The 19,243-nt window shown below is 49.0% G+C and overlaps 1 protein-coding gene across 3 annotated transcripts in view; it reads left to right on the forward strand.

Annotated features, from left to right (window-relative positions):
• Positions 1-19,243, forward strand: part of CAPG (capping actin protein, gelsolin like) — a 134,519-nt gene that overhangs the window by 96,885 nt on the left and 18,391 nt on the right. The window contains exon 1 of one of the 3 annotated variants that reach the window (XM_052647778.1): positions 12,056-12,146. The exons of the other annotated variants lie outside the window; for them this stretch is intronic. The gene's annotated coding sequence lies outside the window, so the exon portion shown is untranslated. Of the gene's footprint in view, positions 1-12,055; positions 12,147-19,243 lie in introns of those variants that run through there. 3 annotated transcript variants of the gene reach the window in all.

Below are 19,243 nucleotides of genomic sequence, written 5' to 3' on the forward strand. Positions count from 1 at the left end.
ATCTTTCCCAGCATCAGGGTCTTTTCCAATGAGTCAGCTCTGTGCATCCGGTGGCCAAAGTATTGGAGCTTCAGTCTCAGTATCAGTCCTTCCAGTGAATATTCAGGGTTGATTTCCTTTAGGATTGACTGGTTTTGATCTCCTTGCAGTCCAAGGAACTCACAAGAGTTTTCTCTAGCACCACAGTTAGAAAGCATCAATTCTTTGGCCCTCAGCCTTCTTTATGGACCAACTCTCACATCTGTACGTGACTACAGGAAAAATCATAGCTTTGACTATATGGTTTCTGTTTTAAGTTTTGTTTTTTGGTGGCAAGGCATGTGGGATCTTAGCTTCCCGACCAGGGATCAAACCTGCACCCCCTGCATTGGAAGGCAAAGTCCTAACCACTAGACCATCAGGTGAGTCCCTAGAGAGAAATTTCTGATTTCTTCTAATAAGGACACCAGCCCTATTGCACCAGGGCCCCACCGTTACGATCTCATTGCCCTTTAAAAAAGAAATGTTCTTGTTTCCCCTTAATTACCTCCCAAAGGGCCCAGTCTCCAAATACAATCACATGTGGGGTTAAGCCTTATGAATTTGGAGGGAGACAAATTCAGTCCAGAGCACTGAGACTCAGAAATGAAGTGACCTTCCCAAGGTCATACAATTGGTAAGTGCTGGAGGTGGGATTCAATGCAAGTTTCGCGCAAGCCAGAGCCTACGCACTAGCCACCGAGCATCCTGTACCTCACCTAGGATTGGGTCTTGACCCTCCTTTCCTGTGATAGAATTAGAAGCGTCAGTAGTCACAGGTTTCCTTTAGACGCCCGTAACATCCTAGTGCTCTGTTGTTCAGTTGCCAAGTCGTGTCTGATTCTTTGGTGACCCCGTGGACTGTAGCCCGCCAGGCTCCTCTGTCCATGGGATTTCCCAGGCAAGAATACTGGAGTAGGTTGCCATTCCCTTCTCCAGGGGATCTTCTTGACCCAGGGATCAAACCCACATCTCCTACATTGCCATGTGGGTTCTTTGACACTGACCCACCTGGGAAGCCCCGGTGCTCTGTTACCTGAGTGGACTTTGGAACTCTAACTTCTGAGTTTTGAGGCAAAAAAGAAACGGCCAGGCCAGGCCTTGTGTCAGGCTCTGTTTAGACAGGAAATGAGGGGACACAGATGAGGATCATCAAAGTAAGACCGTTCTAGGGCAGTGTAACTTTCCTGTGGCTTTTATTTTGGTGACATCCTAGCTGTTAGCTCAGAGGAACAATGAAGGCCGTGTACTTGCATCTCCGGAGGCTGGGGGCACTGGGGAGAGGGCCCAGGGCTGGAGCTGGCCACAGACTATAGACGGGAAGACCTGATAATTCTTGGGACCTGCAAGCAAAAAGACACTTAAGAAGCTATGAACTCAGCAACAGGAAAGGATGAAACAGGGAACTTCCCAGGTGGTCCAGGGGCTAAGATTCCATGTTCCCAATGCAGAGGACCCAGGTTCAATCCCTGGTCAGGGAACTAATATCCCACATGCTGCAACTAAGACCCCACACAGCTGAATAAAGAAAGAAAGAAAAGGGTGAAATAATGCCATTTATAGCAACAGGGATGGACCCAGAGATTATTACACTAAATGAAGTAAGTCAGATAGTAAAAGATACATATCGTGTGATATCGCTTATATATGGAACCTAAAATATAGTACAAATTGAGAATTCCCTCCTGCCCTGGAGGTTAGGATTCCTAGCTTTCACTGCTGTGGCCTGGGTTCAATCCCTGGTCAGGGAACTGAGAACCTGTAAGCCGTGTTGTGGCCAAAAAATAAAAACAAAAACATTTAATAAATATATAAAGATTTTAAAAATAGTACAAATAAACTTATTTACCAAACAGAAAGAGACGCACCAACATAGAAAACAGACTTGTGGTTATCAAAGGGGAAGGAGTGCACATGTCAGTCGCCTCTGACTCTTGGCGACCCCATGGACTGCAGCCCACCAGGCTCCTCTGTCCATGGGATTTCCCAGTAAGAACACTGGAGTGGGCTGCCATTTCCTTCTTCAGGGGATCTTCCTGACCCAGGAATTGAATCTGCATCTCCTGCTTGCCAGGCGGATTCTCTGCTGCTGAGCCACCTGGGACACCCTAAAGGAGGAGGGAGGAATAAATTGGGAGTAGGGGATTAACAGATATACACTACCATATACAAAATAGATAAGCAACAAGGATTTACTGTGTAGCATAGGGAGTTATATTCAGTATCTTGTAACAAACTGTCATGGAAAAGGATCCAAAAAATAGAATATATATATATATATATGTACATACATGTATATATATAGTACATATATAGGTATATATGTACTATATATATATGAAACTAAACAATATTGTAAATCAACTATACTTCAATAAAAAAGAAGTTATGGAAAGTCATTGGGGTGGTTTGAGAGGTGCCCATTTGGTGTTGTAGGAAAAACTAAAAAGAAAATCAAGAAAGAATCCAGGCTTGGAGTCCAGGATAGGGGTTTCCTCCTGACCTCCCCTCCCTAGCTGACCTTTGTTCTATATTTAGACCATCAGGCAGGGGGCAACTTCCCCCCCCCCACCCCAAAGGGACCTCCTGTCAAACTCAACAAGATTCTCTAGACACTCTCCTGATGTGAACCCCAAACTGAGTGGTCTTCCCAGTCCAGACAGCTCTGGCCTCAGCCACCTCCTCTCCTGTTCAGGGTTTTGCATAGGCAAATGCCAGGGCCTGGGTGAGGGAAGTAGAATGGAATCCATGCCTTCTGGGTGGGGGCACTGGCTCAGCAGATCAGGGAGCAGGGGACGGACAGAGGGTGTTTCATGGCTTTGTGTCACCGCAGCCAGGCCTGTAGCACCATGCTTCATGCTGATGGCACAGGCAGATTTGGACAGCCTCTTTATCCGTCTTTGGCACAGCATTGTCTTGTGCACATAACTATAGCTACTCCTTTGGGATGAATTCCTAGAAATGGAATTGCTGGAAACTCACATTTTAAAGGTTCCAGTGCCCCACTCTCTGGCAGCATCTGAGTGTCAATTTTATGGTCCTCTCACAGCTCCCAGTGATTCTCTGCATATTCCAGATCTCAGCTGCTGATCGCCAATGATAAGAGGCCAACATCCTCAGGCGCAACGTAGTCTAAACCCACCCTAAGAAATAAAAACAGCTCTGGAGAGCAGTGTTCCCCCCATTTGCATGATCACAAGAATCACTGGAAGACTTATTCAAGTCTTAGGTTCCCAGACCTTCCCTGAGATCTTAAAAATCGGATGTTCCAGGAGGGAATTGGGAATCTATATTATTTTAAACAAGCATCCTAGATGATGCTTACGAACATTCAAGTTTGAGAAATGCTGCTCTAAAAAACGCTTCTCATTCTGAGAAGATGCAATTCCTAGGACATCTTTAGAATCACAGTCAGCCCTTAGCTCATTGGGAACACAGGGGTTGCCAGCAAAGAAGAAATGTGACACAGACCCTGCCCTCCAGAGATCCCTCCCAGTAATAGAGGACAGACCCCAGGAGACGTTCCGTCTCGCTAGGCTACAGTTGTCCTCTGTGTCAATGGAGATGAGAACAGGGCATTCCTTGTGGTGGAGGCGCTTCTGCTGAAGAAGATGAAGCACGTGAAATACACATTGGGCTTCCCTGGTGGCTCAGTGGTAAAGAATCTCCCTGCAATGTAAAAGAAACGGGTTCAATCCCTGGTTGGGAAGATCCCCTAGAGAATGGACTGGCAACCCACCCCAGTATTCTTGCTGGAGGGCTTCTTGCAAGTCCATGGGGTCGCAAAGAGTTGGACACGACTGAGTGACTGACAGTTACATGAAACACACAGCACATGTGCAGTAAGTATCACCTCTTCCCGAGGAGGTGGTGCTGAGGTCCATGGTGGTGTTGCCAGCAGACAGGGAGGGTGGCCAAGGTTGGCTGGGGTCCCCAGCATGTGTGAAGCATTGTGAGCAGGAGGGGGTGGTTTCTGAGGACCTGATGGAGGACAGGTCAGCGGGCTGCGGTCAGAAGTTTCAGAGGTGGGAGAGTGTAGGTTATAGAGCAGGAGATGCTGAGATGCTGACCCCTAAAGGCTGAAGATCTGCCATTCCCATTGGCTGTGGGGCACTTCCTGCTTTGGGGGCCGCCTCCTTCAGTGTTGTAACTTCTTGCCTCCAATCCCAGAAGCCAGATGAGGCTTTCCCTGGCCTCCTTAACTGCTGGGGTGCAGGCATTCTGCCAGCCAGGTGCCCCAACACTGGGCTTTGTAACCAAAGCTGGCATTCCAGGGCCATCTACCCTAGGGACAGGGTGATTGCTATATCCTGTTTCCAGAGGGCAGAGAGGCTGAGACCCCAGTGGAACCAGGACCGGGATCAGCTTGGCCATGGCCTTTGGGACATTGTTCCTGGCTCGTTCTCTGGTCTTTCTGGTAATGTAACCAGCTACAGAATATTTTTAATAAGTTACTTTCCAGTCTAAACTAGGTAGAGCAGGTTTCTCTTCCTTTCAGTGAAGAACTCTGGTTTATAGATGGAGCATCAGTGGGATCACCACAGGAATACCAAGAAGTCCCAAACTGGGAGGGCCGCATCCAGGTATCTCATGAGAATAGGAGGCAAGGTAGAAATAAGTGTCATAGCTTTATATTTCTATCATAACTCTATATTTCTATATATTTTTCTTGGGCCTTTTATATGACAAGCATTAATTAACTTTCTAACTTTAAAAACTAATGGACTTTCCTGGTGGCTCAGAGGAAAAGAGTCCACCAGCCAATGCAGGGGATACAGGTTTGATCCCTGGTCCAGGAAGATTCCACATACCTCAGAGCAACTAAGTCCATGTGCCACAACTACTGAGCCTGTGCTCTGGAGCCCGGGAACCACAACTACTGAAGCCTGTGTGCTCCAGAGCCCACGCTCCTCAACAAGAGAAGCCACTGCAATGAGAAGCCTATGAACTGCAGAGAGTAGCCTCTGCTTGCCACAACGAGAGAAAGCCAGGGTGCAGCAACACAAACCCAGCCAAAAATAATTGTTTTTGAAAAATCAGTCAATACAGGTCAAAAAATAAAAAGAAGGAAGCAAAGGAGGAAGGGATGACCTGGATTTCAGCTACGAGGAAGCACCGGGAGAAGGACAACCCTGGGAGTGGGGGGCAAGGCCAAGGGTAGGTTCTGGGGGTCACTACAGGACAACCAAGGTCCCTTAAGCCAGGGAAGTAGGGGGACAGGTGGAAAAAATCAAAAGCATAGTGATAAGACAAGGTTTCTCCTCCTGGGAGAACAGGAATCCATCAGGGCAAGTGGAAGAGGGTGGGGTAGAAAGAGGGAAAGAACTTTCTGACCATGAGTTAGGACCACATAGGTCACAGGGGATGGGGAGGGGGAAGTGGGGAGGGAAGCAGGACCTCTGAGGGGTAAGGGAGAATGAATGAGTCTTAAGGATTCCTAAGGATATGTTTACCTGAACGGGTGGTCTAGTTACCAGCCCAAGAAGCAAGTAGGAAGAGGCATTAGGCCAAGTGAACTGTCTGCAGATGGGTTAAAGTTGGTCGGGGGCAATCTTGCAGGAAGGTGGGTGGCAGGAGGGAGAGAAGGAGCCTTCCCGGGCTGATGAGAGGAGGGCAATGTGGGAGCTGGTTTAGCACAAGCTGGCAGAAGCCCTCCCCTACCCCTTCACCCCATTCCTGGCTGCCGCCCTCTCAGGCTTGCTGACTCAGCCTACTCTAGTGGCAGCTGTGACACGTGATGGAGGCTGACCGATGACACACAGACCAGCCTCCTAAGAGCAGTCTCTGGCCCCTATCCCTCCCTGATGCACCTTCATTTATTGCTGCAGCTTCAGAGCTTTGTGACCAGCCCTCCCTCCATCTCCCTGAAGGTAGATACAAAACTCCACGTTCAGTTGGTATTTTTCTAGAGAGCAGAGCACTAGCTTTCTACAGATTCAGCAGTAGTTAGGGTTGCGGCTGAAAGCTGAGGTTGGCTTTCTCTGGCGTCTAGGGTAAAGCCAGGTCTCTGTACCACCCACCGTGCACTTCCCTGTTCTGGATCACTAACTCACAACAGATTCAGTCATGACCCAGCTCTGCCTGGAACCCTTGCTCGACCCTCCCCCACCTTCTGACCCCTTGAATGGAGACTAAGGCTTCCTGCTGCCTTGTAAGATCAGCCCTACCTACCTCTCCAGCCCCACCTACCTCTCCAGTCCCAGCCTTTCCATTTTCCCCCATGCATGCACTTTCATTCACCTTCTGTCTGTGGTTCCACCATGACTGGGCCCCAGGTGGCCCCAGCTGCAACCTGTTGACTTAAGGAAATTTCATTTGGAAGAAATTTAGATCTTTATTGTCCTTACAGAATATGGCAAAGAGGGAGGGCACTCTGGGGACCTCCCTGACTGTCCAGTGATTAAGACTCTGAGCTTCCACTGCAAGGGGTCATGCGTTCCATCCCTGGTCAGGGAACTAAGATCCCACGTGCTGCACAGCGCAGGGTGGGGTGTGGGGAGAAGAGAGGACTCTCTTAAATGCAGTTTAAAAAAGAAAAAAAGGAAGAGGGACCTCCCTGGTGGTCCAGTGGCTAAGACTCTGCAGTCCCAATGCAGGGGGCCCGAGTCTGGCCCGAGTCTGGCCCGAGTCTGGGCCCGAACTAGATCCCACATGCCACAACTAAGATGCAGCACAGGCAAATAAATAAATAAATATTTAAAGAAAGAAAAAAGGACTTTCTTACATGCATGTTCTACTTCAAGAATTGTTACCATCCCCCCCAAATCCAGTCTCATCGGCTCTGCAACTGGCAACCTTCACAGATGTTGTGATTACCTTGTCCCTCCCCCCAGACTCCAACCTTCTCCCTCCTCAACTCCTTATCATGCAGATCACCAGAGCTCCTTTAGCTGTCCTTAAACTTGATGCATTAATCCACTGCCCAGATTCTGCCTGTGAGAGAGCCCAGCAGGTGTCCCAGTAGCCGGAAGCCTGGATAAGGTGGGGGCAGGGAGGCTTCCCTGGTGGCTCAGACAGTAAAGAATCTGCCTGCAACCCAGGAAACCTGGGTTCCATCCCTGGGTCAGGAAGATCCTCAGGAGAAGGGGATGTCTACCCACTCCAGTACTCTTGCCTAGAGAATTCCAAGGACAGAGGAGCCTGGCAGGCTACAATCCATGGGGTCGCAAAGAGTCGGACATGACTGAGCGCCTAAGATGCACTTTCACACATAGGGTGGCTGCCAACACGTGTGATGGTACCTGGCTTGGTTCATCCCTTTCTAGTCTCAAACAGGCTCCTTACCTGGGGGCTGTGCAGGAATGACTCCCACCCCTTGCCTCCCTCTTCCTTCAGGCCACAGCTTCTGTGACTCTCAGAAGGGGTCCCAGACCAGGGTACTGTGTCCCACACACACATTCTTGGGGCTCCCACTGTAATTAAATCTGTGGGTACGTTTCAGGGCTAGACTGTGAACTCCCACTCAACTATGAGAGCTCTACATGGGTAGCAACTGGGTCTGTCCGGTTCATTACCAAATCCCAAGTGCCTGGCCCACAGCTTGGCACATACCAGGCTCTCAAAAACATTTGCTGTAGCTGCACATTCAAATGTTACTCACTCTTCACTGCCTGCTCAAAGCCCCGCCCCTCCCTGCAAACAGCCTCCATCTCTTCCCTGAAAGGCCCATGGCTTGCTCCTTTCCTCTCATGGGACACCAACCACAGGCCGAGGCTCAGCACAGTGTCCAGCAGCCCTTTCCCTGTTTACGTGGGTGCAGAGTCGCTCAGTCGTGTCCGAGTCTCTGTGACCCTACAGACTACAGCCCACCAGGCTCCTCTGTCCATGGGATTCTGCAGGCAAGAATACTGGAGTGGGTTGCCATTTCCTTCTCCATTCTCTGTATATCTGCTTCTTTAAATGCAAATGGTTACCAACAGCACTTCTCTGGGTACCTTTGACCCTGCCATCACCCTACTAGGTCCCTTCCTCTATTTACCTTAATAAGTGGAGGCCGGGCATCTATTTCTACCCCCACTTTCCCTACACTCCACCCCTCTCATTCCCCAACCCCACCCGCACCCCCTCCTTGGCCAGATATAGAAAGGCCCTACTTAAGCTTCCTACTTCAGCTCCTATCCGGAGAGCCAGGCATCTCCTGTTGGCATTGCTCCCTTGTTCTTTCCGCCCATGACTGATGAGCCAGAAAGAGTATGGAAAACCGACCTGGCCTTCAATCTCCCCTCAGGAGAGACCTGGAGCTGCCACTCACGGATGTGTCTCCGGTCACACATCCTTCCCTGATGGGTGTGGAGAGCCCTGAGATCACACTCCCCACCTTTACCAACGGAAAAGCTGATACTAGAGCGGACATGAATGCTGGGCCTTGGGCCAAAGCCATCTGATTGTGTACACAAGACCAAAGCTCTCAGGGCCCTCTACCCTGTCCCGGCCTGCCGTAGGGACCGGAGCAGTTGTTCCACGGCAAAGGACGACCCCTGGTGGTGATAAGAGGCATGGCGGGCTGTTCCTCACCTCCTAGACTGGCTGACAGAGGAAAGGGCGAGGCCAGCAGGACCACAGACTTGGTCTTCAACCAACTGTTGGTGTAAGGACTTTGCTTTGAAAAATCAACAGAAATTTTTGAAGTCCTATACAAATGCAAGATTAAATATATACATATATATATATACACATACAAACAGTACTGAAAACCTTAGAGATAAATTCAACTATAATTCCACTATAAGTGGAAGATATTACTAAAATAATGAATTTGTTTTGTTTCTTAAATATTCACTTATTTATTTGGCTGCACCAAGTCTTAGTTACGGCATGTGGGCTCTAGTTTCCCACCAGGGATCAAACCTGGGCCCCCTGCAATGAGAGTGCAGAGTCTCAGCCACTGGACCCCTAGGGAAGTCCCTGTTTATGGTTTTCAAATGCTAGTTTAAACATACATTTATTGAAACATACTTTTATTCATGTGCCAAGGATATCTCTGCCAAAGTGGAAATCTTGCTGTTGCACCCAGATGTGTAACCAGGATAGGTGAAAGTACTTTCATGTACAGAATGTGTATGTTTCTGAGTTGCTCCCAAGGCCCTGAAACCCAACTTTTTTCTTTTAATTTTTATTTATTTTTGGCTGCACTAGGTTTTTGTTGCTGCGTGTGGGCTTTCTCTGGTTGCTGAGAGCAGAGGCTATTCTCTGTTTGCTGTGTTCAGGCTTCCCCCTGCAGTGGCTTCTCTTGTTGCAAAGCATGAGCTTTATGGTAAGGGGGTTTCTGTAGTTGTGGCTCACAGGCTCAGCTGTCCCACAGCACGTGGAATCTTCCTGGATCAGGGATTGAACCCGTGTCCTCTGGACACCAGCAATTGAACACGTCTCAACCACTGGACCACCACGGAAGCCCAAAAGAACCCAGCTTTTGGTGCACCTTATCCTTAGATATATTTCCTGTAATGACTTAATAATACTGCCCTGTGATTTTAACTGTACCCTGCCGGTTGGATCTTCAGGAAGCAGGGTTAGGTGTTAAATGGCTTTGGCATATCCCTGGCAAGTCACACAGGCTCTTACTGATTCAAGAGTGGTGCTAAGTCTTGGAATGCAGGAGAGAATGAGCTCTTATAGAGTGCCAAGGACTGTCTCCAAGTTTCTATGGCACCTATCTTTCATCTCTAGGGGCAGAGGGGCTACTCAGCAAAAGATTGGTTGTCTTGTTATTGAGGCTAGGTTTGGCTGCTTGCTGATGGAAGCCAATGATTAGAGAGGCAAGCTTCCCAGGTGGCGCTAGTGGTAAAGAATGCACCTTCCAAAGCAAGAGACAAGATTCCTGAGTCAGGAAAATCCCCTGGAGGAGGCAATGGCAACCCACTCCAGTATTCTTGCCTGGAGAATCCCATGCACAGAGGAGCCTGGTGGGCTACAGTCCATGGGTTCGTAAAGAGTCAACTGAAGCGACTTAACACGAACAAGCAGCAAGAACAGTCAGTAGAAAGGAAAAGTAAGTGATCTGGGGAGAAGGTGGACTCGTGTCTAGAGACCACTCCAAAGACTCTGCTTAGCCATGAAGTTTTTCTTTTAATTTTAAATTTATTTATTTTTAATTGAAGGATTAATCTGCTTTATAGAATTGTGTTGGTTTTTGCCAAACATCCACATGACAGTTTTTAAAGGGAGACCTGTGGGGGAAGAATCTCAGTGAATCATCTAGGCAGGTTGGGTTCTCTATCATTCTCCATTGTGTACAGACTGGTTGACTCTATCTTCAGATGTTATCTTGCCTGCATGATCTGCCTGCAGGATTGCTAAGGGGGCTTTTGGGGGTAAAGAGCTTAGTCATTTTTAAACTGCTTAATTCTTTAATCTTCTTTTATCTAGGAAAAGACTCAACAGGTTAGAGCATAAGTCAGGAGTTAGTTTCAATTGCTCAGAGAGCTCATTCCTATAAATAGGCTCTTAAAAGGTTAGAGGGTGGGCTTCCCTAGTGGCTCAGACAGTAAAGAATCATTGCAGGAGACCTGAGTTTGATCCCTGGGTAGGAAAAATTCCCTAGAGCAGAGAATGGCTATCCACTCCAGTATTCTTGCCTGGAGAATTTCACGGACAAAGGAGCCTGGCATACTACAATCCATGGGGTCACAAAGAGTCAGACACGACTGAGCGACTGACACTCTCACAAGGTTAGAGTGTAATAGAAATGGGCAAACAGAAAAGGGGCTAGAGACTTCCCTGATGGTACAGTGAATCCACCTGCCAATGCAGGGGACATGAGTTCAATCCCTGGACTGGGAAGATTCCACATGCCTCAGAGCAATGGAGCCCGTGAGCTACAACTAGTAAGTCTGTGTTCTAGAGTCCTCCAGCCGCAACTAGTGAGCTCAAGTGCTGCAGCTACTGAAGGCCGTGGGCCTAGAGCCTTTACTTCTCAACAAGAGAAGCCATTGCAGTAGGAAACCACCACACTGAAGAGTGGCCCCCCACTTGCCAAAATTAAAGCCTGGGCAAAGCAATAAAGACCCAGTTCAGTTCAGTCGCTCAGTCGTGTCCCACTCTCTGCGACCCCATGAATCACAGCACGCCAGGCCTCCTGTCCATCACCAGCTCCCGGAGTCTACTCAAATTCATGTCCATCGAGTCCGTGATGCCATCCAGCCATCTCATCCTCTGTCGCTCCCTTCTCCTCCTGCCTCCAATTCCTCCCAGCATCTGGGTCTTTTCCAATGAGTCAACTCTTCGGATGAGGTGGCCAAAGTACTGGAGTTTCAGCTTTAGCATCATTCCTTCCAAAGAAATCCCAAGGTTGATCCCCTTCAGAATGGACTGGCTGGATCTCCTTGCCCCAGTGCAGCCATAAATAAATAAATGAAAAAAGGGACAAAAATGCTACTTTGTCTTAACAGAAATACTTGGAAACAAAATATCTAAGAACTTCCGGCAGCAATGGCATGCTTAGAGACCACCCCACAGTTAATATGACCCCTACTCCAGTTACCAAAAGAAACCCGGGCATTTTGCTTTCAATATCCTCTCTGGAGTTGTTTCTGTTCCAAGATTAAATGGAATACTTATAGAAAGCAGCTAGTCTTCACCTAACTACAGAAGAATAAAATCTCATTGTGATATTACAGGATCATGGTTATATCTTCTTGTGTGTGTGTTAGTCACTCAGTCTTGTTCGACTGATTGTGACCCCATGGGCTGTGGAGCCCACCAGGCTCCTCTGTCCATGGGATTCTCCAGGCAAGAATACTGGAGAGGGTTGCCATTGCCTCCTCCAGGGATCTTCCAGACCCAGGGATGGAACCCAAGACTCTTGCGTCTCCGGCTGGGAAGCCCTAATACCTTCATAAACTAGGTGTTTTCCACCTTTGATGATCAGGGAACAGCAGTATATGGCCAGATCAGAAAGTGTAAAAGCTGAAAAATGGGATTGAAGACAGAAAGTCCAATGTGTTGCTGGCCACTGCGGTGTCAGTGCTCTCGATACAGGTGTAACCTGAACCCTCACTTGGGAGCCAGAAATCAGCCGAGAAGAGGCTTCGGGAGAGAGACTGCCCTGGCCCCGTCACGTGGATGAAGTGGGGCCTCACCCCACCAGACAGGCTGGACCCTTGAGTTCCTGACTGGCACCGAGGGCCTGGGTAAGTCCTTGCTATAGTGTCCCAGTGGATCTTTATGTAAGGAGGGGAGTGCTGGCGCTAGACGCTAAGGTGTGAGCTGAGCACTTTGAGAGCGAGCATACTGAAGGAAAGTGCCCTGGTTATTACTTCCTGGCAGCCCCTCGGCCTTATCTGGCTCTGCCATATACAGCTGATGCCGGGGTGCAGGAAGTTCAGAGCGGTCATACACTGTGGACCGAATATCCGGAACTACATCCCAGAACTTGGAGAACCCTGGCCTTCCCTGGGCTGCTCCACGAGATGTGCAGGCCACACGGAGATCCCCAACAGGCTTAGTCCTGCCACAGGGTCCGGGCTACTCCTCCCTCCGGGAAAAGGGAGTTCGCGCCAGGCGGAGGAGAGAGGGTTAAGGAGGCAGACTCTGCGACCCAAAGCTGCTGGCCGAAGCGCCCACCCGCCATCCGCTTCCCCGGAAGCCCCAGCCGGGTCGGGAGGGCGAGGCTCAGGATCTCGGAGAACGGCTCGAGTCGGCGACCCCACGGTGGAGCAGCGTGTGCAGGGACGCGGAGCCGAGCCTCGGGGAGAGAAGGGACCTCTTTTACAGGAGGCAAGGGGTACCCCCACCTGGAGCCAGGGGATCCCACCATGCCAGACACTCGCCTATTCGCTTCCGGTCGGGAGCACCTCCCTCTCGAGGTCCCGCCCCCACGTCCACTGCCTGCTGGGATTTGTAGTTCCTAAAGGCGGGACCAACAGGCCAGGCGCGCGTATGCGGGTCTGTGTGTTTGTGTGTGAGCGTGTCTCGAGGTCCTCTGTGGCGTCCCCATCCTTTCAACCTCGCCCCCGAGGGCTCATTGCACTTAGGCAAGGCGCAAAGACCGCAGGCCGGCGCTCCCGAGGTCCTGTCCCATCCCCCACTCCTGCTGGGATTTGTAGTTTGGGCTGGGGTCTGGCCTCGCTGGGGCCCGGAATTGGAGTTCCACCTGGGCCCGGCCTGGTGCCGTCCTTATTCCTGCTTTTTTCAGCGGACCGTGGATCTGGATAGTAGGCCTGGCGCGGGTCGCAATCTCGGCCAAGCTCCCCCTGGTCCTTCCTACCGGCCTCCACCTCCTACCCACCCCGTTCACCAACTCGACCTTTGTGCCTGCGCCTATGGGACCAGCCGGCAGATTCTCAAACCAAAGCACGGAGAGGGGCGCGGTCTGGGAGAGGTGGAAAGCCCGGAGAGAAAGCCAGAGTAAGGACTTGGCCTGGGAGCCCCAGCCCAGCCCTGCTGAAGCAGGCGACGATCCAGGGCTCTTTCAGTACTTAGAGAGTCTGTGATCAACGGTGTCCCAAAATGATGACCAGACCCGCCCAGGACTGGCTGGGCACATTAGAGCTGATTACCCTACAGGGTTGACAGATCAAAAATTTTATTTGCCAAATTTAGCAACCCTACAGGAGCCCAGAAAATGGCAACCCAACTCCAGTATTCTTGCCTGGGAAATCCCATGGACAGAGGAGCCTGGCGGACTATGGGGTCACAAAAAAGCTGGACAGGACTTAGCAACTAAACAACAGGATACCAGGGAGGGAGGGGGGCTCTTCTGATCATGAAAACCAAGAAATGGGTCAACAGGTTTGCTTTGAGGATCAAGTTGGGGGATGGTTGTGTGTGGAGAGGGTGTTTTGTAAACTGTAAAGCCTGGGGCCTGGTTGAGGTGTTCTCTGCACTCTGAAGTACTGGAGAAAAGGTGCTAGGGCTTCAGAAGGCTTGCTTTAAAGGGGAAGGTACACTTAGTGTGGACTCCCTGGTGGCTCAGCCGTAAAGAATCTGCCTGCAATGGAGGAGACCTGGGTTCAATCCCTGGGTTGGGAAGATCCCCTGGAGAAGGGAATGGCAACCCACTCCAGTATTCTTGCCTGGAGAATTCCATAGACAGAGGAGCCTGGCGATCTACAGTCCACAGGGTCACCAACAGTCGGACACAACTGAGCGACTAACACTTTCACTTTTCACCCTTAAGTGTAGATAAGTAAGATGTCACCGTTAGGAAAATCTGGGTGGTAGTTAAATGGAACCTCTCTATACAGTGTTTTTAAGTGGGGTGTAAATGGGTGGAGGCTGGTCTTACCAGTCAAAGGTTACAAAGCCCTTTCACTTTTCATTTGGTGATAGCTTTACTGGGTATACAATTCAGTGATTTTTTTTAGTATATTCTCAGAGTTGTGCAGTTACCACCACAATGTAACTTTATAACATTTTCATCACCCCCCCAAAGAAATCAGTAGTTGCCCACTAAAGTTCTCATCCCCTAGGATGCTAAGCAACAGCTAATCTACTTCCTCTTTCTATAGCCTTGCGACTTTGGACATTTCATGTAAATGAAATCATATAATATGTGATCTTTCGTGACTGGCTTCTTTCATTTAGCATGATGCTTTAAAAATTCAGATTGTAACGTGTATCAGTGCTCTGTACTATTTTTGTAACTTCCTGTGAGTCTAGAATTATTTTGAAATAAAAATTCTTTTTTTTTAAAGCACGTTATCTAGAGGATGAGCAGAGGTAGCTTTTTATGTGTGAAGGACTCAAAGCTGGCACTAGCATTCACTGCTGAGAGCAAGAGAGGCCTTGGGGGAGCAGAGAGAGCAGAGCTAGGCGGGGAGGAGGGGGCAGGTCTCAGTCCACCTCAGGAGATCGGGGAGGTTGGGGGTCCTACCACCTGGCTCTGATTTTCTAAGGGGGTCTTCAGTTCAGTCTCTCAGTTGTGTCCGACTCTGCGACCCCATGAATCACAGCACGCTAGGCCTCCTGTCCATCACCAGCTCCCGGAGTCTACTCAAATTCACGTCCATCGAGTCAGTGATGCCATCCAGCCATCTCATCCTCGGTCGTCCCCTTCTCTTCCTGCCTCCAATCCCTCCCAGCATCAGGGTCTTTTCCAATGAGTCAACTCTTTGCATGAGGTGGCCAAAGTACTGGATTTCAGCTAGCATCAGTCTTTCCAGTGAACACCCAGGACTGATCTCTTTTAGGATGGACTTGTTGGAACTCCTTGCAGTCCAAGGGACTCTCAAGAGTCTTCTCCAACACCACAGTTCAAAAGCATCAATTCTTCGGTGCTCAGCCTTCTTCACAGTCCAACTCTCACATCCATACATGACCACTGGAAAAACCATAACCTTGACTAGACAGACCTTTGTTGGCAAAGTAATGACTCTGCTTTTTAATATGCTATGTAGGTTGGTCATAACTTTCCTTCCAAGAAGTAAGCGTCTTTTAATTTCATGGCTGCAATCACCATCTGCAGTGATTTTGGAACCCCCCAAAATAAAGTCTGACACTGTTTCCACTGTTTTCCCATCTATTTCCCATGATGGGACCAGATGCCATGATCTTAGTTTTCTGAATGTTGAGCTTTAAGCCAACTTTTTCACTCTCCTCTTTCACTTTCATCAAGAGGCTCTTTAGTTCCTCTTCACTTTCTGCCATAAGGGTGGTGTCATCTGCATGTCTGAGGTGACTGATATTTCTCCCAGCAATCTTGATTCCAGCTTGTGTTTCTTCCAGCCCAGTGTTTCTCATGATGTACTCTGCATATATGTTAAATAAGCAGGATGACAATATACAGCCTTGATGTACTCCTTTTCCTATTTGGAACCAGTCTGTTGTTCCATGTCCATGTTTTAGAGCAAGTTATTTCAATACCACTTTGCCTCCATTTCCTCATCTGTAAAATGAGGATAATAAAAGGATCTAGTTCAGGACTTCCCTTTGGTCCAATGGTTAAAAATCTCCCTGCCAGTGCAGAGGACAAGGATCTGGGAAGATTCCACAGGCCTTGGGGTAACTAAGCCCACAAGCAAGCCACAGCTACTGAAGCCCACATGCCTACAGCCTGTTCTCCTCAACAAGAGAAGCCACTGCGAGCAGAAGCCCACACACCGCAGCTAGAGAGCAGCCCACACTTGCCACAACTAGAGAAATCCTGCTCGAAGCAATGACAACTCGGCACAGCCAAAAAGAAAATATTTTTCTAAAAACAGTCTAGAAAAAGGAGATCTATTTTAGAGGGCAAATGGAAGGATTAATTGAGAAACCCATATGAAGGACAGCACCTGGCACTTAGTGCCAACACTCAAAAGAGTGTCAGCTATTATCAGGACCTTAGAGTGGTGCTGAGGATCCAGTGTTATCTTACCTGGGCAAACCTGTCCCGTCTTGGGCACAGTGCTCCACCAAGCTTCTCTTGGCCTGCTCATTTGTGCTGTATGGGACAGTCCCATTTTCCCAACTGGTCACCAAGGAAATTCGGGATGTCACCATCCAGGAAGCCTCTGAGTACCCTTCAGTGCTTGAAAACAAACTTAAAAAAAAAGTCTATTTATTTGGCTGTGTCAGTTCTCAGTTTTGGCACATGGGATCTTTATTGCATCATGTGGCATCTTTCATTTGAGGTGCAGGCTTCTCTCTATTTGTGGCATGCAGACTCAGCAGCAGCCACACACAGGCTTAGGTTCCCACAACACATGGAATCTTAGTTCCCTGAAAGTGAAATAAGTGAAGTGTTAGCGGCTCAGTCATGTCCAACTCCTTTTGACCCCATAAACTGTAGCCCGCCAGCCTCCTCTGTCCATGGAATTCTCCAGGCAAGAATACTAGAGTGAGTAGCTATGGCCTTCTCCAAGGGATCTTCCCAACCCAGGGATCGAACCCAGGTCTCCTGCATTGCAGGCAGATTCTTTACTGTTGAACCACCAGGGAACTAGCCTGTGTCCCCTGTATTGGAAGTCAGATTCTTAACCACTGGACCACCAGGGAAGTCCCAGAAACAAACTTTTAAATTGTGAGTTTTATTCAGAAAATGGGCTTCCCTGGTGACTCAGACAGTAAAGAATCTGCCTGCAATGTAGGATCCAGGTTCAACCCTGAATCAGGAAGATCCTCTGGAGAAGGGGATGGCAACCCACTCCAGTATTCTTGCCTGGAGAATCCCATGGACAGAGGAACCTGGCAGGTTATAGTCCATAGGGTCACAAAGAGTGGGACAGAAGTGACTTGTCATGCACATTCAGAAAAGATAACCATCCAGCCTCCTGGATATTCCTCAGAGCAGCTGAAATGATCTATAAAACTTCATTGTTGATCAGATTTAAAGGCTAGTAGCATCCTGAGTCAATGTTTCTTCAAATGGACATTTTGGGAGAATCTGATATGGAATGTTTAGGTTTTGTGACAGAACCCTGGCACCCCCCAGGCTGAGGAAATGCAACAGTTCAGCCTGACCTGCTCTTCTGGACTGGAGTCAGAGAGCCAGAAGAGGGTGGACACTAGGTGGGAGGATAGTGTCTAAGCATTCCTCAGGAATGGAGTGGAGTCCCTTGGTGTTGCCCAGATGGAAGCAGGTAGAACCAGGCTTTGAATTGTTTCCCTTACACCCCACCAGGCAGGTGGTGCTAGTGGTAAAGAACCCACCTGCCATTGCTGGAGATGTAAGAGACACAGGTTTGATCCCTGGGTCAGGAAGATCCCCTAGAGAAGGGCACGGCAACCCACTCTGGTATTCTTGCCTGGAGAATCCCATGGACATAGGAGCCTCTCCGGCTACAGTCCATGGGGTTGCATAGAGTCAGACGTGATTAAAGCAATTTAGCATGCGCATATCAGACCCCATGCATCTGGTCCCATCACTTCATGGCAAACAGATGGGGAAACAATGGAAATAGTGACAGATTTTGTTTTCTTGGGCTCCAAAATCACTGCAGATGGTGACTGCAGCCATGAAAATTAAAAGACGCTTGCTCCTTGGAAAAAAGTTATGACCAATCTAGACAGCATATTAAAAAGCTGAGACATTACTCTGCCAGCAAAGGTCCATCTAGTCAACGCTATGGTTTTTCTAGTAGTCCTGTATGGATGTGAGAGTTGAACTATAAAGAAAGCTGAGCACCGAAGAATTGATGCTTTTGAACTGTGGTGTTGGAAAAGACTCTTGAGAGTCCCTTGGACAGCAAGGAGATCAAACCAGTCTGTCCTGAAGGAGATCAATCCTGAGTATTCATTGGAAGGACTGATGCTGAAGCTGAAGCTCCAATACTTTGGCCACCTGATGCGAAGAACTCACTCATTTGAAAAGGCCCTGATGTTGGGAAAGATTGAAGGTGGGAGAAGAGGATGACAGAGTATGAGATGGTTGGATGGCATCACCAACTCGATGAACATGAATTTGAGTAGGCTCTGGGAGTTGTTGATGGACAGAGAAGCCTAGCATGCTGCAGTCCATGGGGTCACAAAGAGTTGGACGCGACTGAGTGACTGAACTGAACTGAACCATACCCCATCAGTGGGCCTTGGAGAAAGTCATACTGGTTGCAATTTTCCAAGCTGCTTGAAAAGTCCTCTTCCTTCTGGGTCAAGGGGCCATGCCCTAATCCTGGTGCCTCTTGTCAGCTGACATCTTGCGGAGGTTGGCCTGCTGTGTATGGCTGTCTTCATTCAAAAGCCAACGTGGGAGTGTGGACTGTTGGTGGTTTCACCTAAGGAAGACCTGGCCTCCAAGTATGGACACTGGCTGGGCTGCTTCCCTCTTAATAAAAAAGAAGGGTGGGGTGTTATATCTTCTGCACCAGTTTGAACCCACACTAGCCTGTATTAGAATCCTGGTTCTACTACTGAACTGGCAGTGTGACCCTGGACCTGTGACCCACCCTCTCTGAGCCTCTCAGAGGATTATCTATTAGGCAGCATAACGACAAATAGTTGTGAGGACTGAACGAGGTCACGTTTAAGGCACCAAATACAGGGACCTCCCTGGTGGCTCAGACTGTAAGGCGTCCATCTACAATGCGGGAGACCTGGGTTCGATCCCTGGGTTCTATCCCTGGGTCTGGAAGATCCCCTGGGGAAGGAAATGGCAATCCACTCCAGTACTATTGCCTGAAAAATCGCATGGACAGGGGATAGGCTACAGTCCATGGGGTCGCAAAGAGTCAGACACGACTGAACGACTTTCCTTCCTTCCTTCCTTTCCTGGTAGTGCAGTGGTTAAAACACTGAGCTTCTGCCAAAGCGGTCATGGGTTCAGTTCCTGGTGGGGAAGTAAGATCCCAAATGCAGTGCGGGGCGGGGGGAG

The sequence above is a fragment of the Budorcas taxicolor genome, chromosome 11, assembly GCF_023091745.1.
Source record: "Budorcas taxicolor isolate Tak-1 chromosome 11, Takin1.1, whole genome shotgun sequence".
Classification (NCBI taxonomy): Eukaryota; Metazoa; Chordata; class Mammalia; order Artiodactyla; family Bovidae; genus Budorcas; species Budorcas taxicolor.